The following is a 1,046-nucleotide window of genomic DNA, read 5'->3' as shown; positions in this document are numbered from 1 at the left end:
AAAGATACGTTTATCAATGGAACAGAAACAAGAATCCAGAAATTAACCCATCTACAAAGAATTAAATGATTTTCAACATAGTGCCTAAATATATTAAATGGGGAAGGGATTGTCTCTCCAACAGATAGTGCTGATAGAACTGGAAAGTGATATGCAAAAGACTGAAACTAGACCTTTACTTCACACCTTTTACAAAAACCAACTCAGCATGGATAAAAGACCTAAATGTGAATCCCAGAATTATGAAGGCCTTAAATGAAAAAATAGGGACAAATGTGAGGGCTCCAATTCAAGGGATACACTGACTACCAAACATTTTGAAACTATACAAACAAAAGTAGACAAGATGATTGGGACATACTAAAAATTGAAAACTTATGTTTATCAAAAGACTTCACCAGAAGAAAAAAAGGGAACCCAGAGAATGGGAAAAAATCTTTTGCAATGACACATCAGACAAGGGACTAATTTCTGAAATATATAGGAAACTCTAACACCTCTACAAGAAAAAGACAAATAACCCAATTAAAAAAAGGGCACAGGACGTGAACATATACTTCACCAAAGAGGAGATCCGGGCAGCCAACAAACATATGAGGAAATGTTCACAATCACTAGCCATTGTTGTTGTTGTTGTTGTTAGGTGCCATTGAGTTGATACCGACTCATAGTGACCTTATGCACTATAGAACGAAACACTGCCCAATCCTGGGCAACCTCACCATTGTTGCCACACTTGAGTCCATGGATGCTGCTACTTGTCCAAAAGAGAGATGCAAATAAAAACAACAATGAGATATCATCTCACACCAGCAGGAACAGCAAAAATCAAAAAAGTAGAGGACAATTAGGGCTAGTGGGGATGTGGAGAGACTGGGATGTTCCTGCATTGCTGGAAAGAAACATGGTGCTTTCTTAGAAGGTTGGAACTAGAAATACCTTATGATCCAGCAATTCCTCTACTTCGTATTTACCCACAAGAAATATGAGCCATAACATGAGTAGATATATGCACACCAATGTTCATAGCAGCACTATTTACAATA

This window comes from Chrysochloris asiatica, unplaced genomic scaffold (assembly GCF_000296735.1).
Source record: "Chrysochloris asiatica unplaced genomic scaffold, ChrAsi1.0 scaffold00030, whole genome shotgun sequence".
Lineage (NCBI taxonomy): Eukaryota > Metazoa > Chordata > Mammalia > Afrosoricida > Chrysochloridae > Chrysochloris > Chrysochloris asiatica.
The sequence above is the reverse complement of the archived record's forward strand: the minus strand, read 5'-3'. Positions refer to the sequence as shown.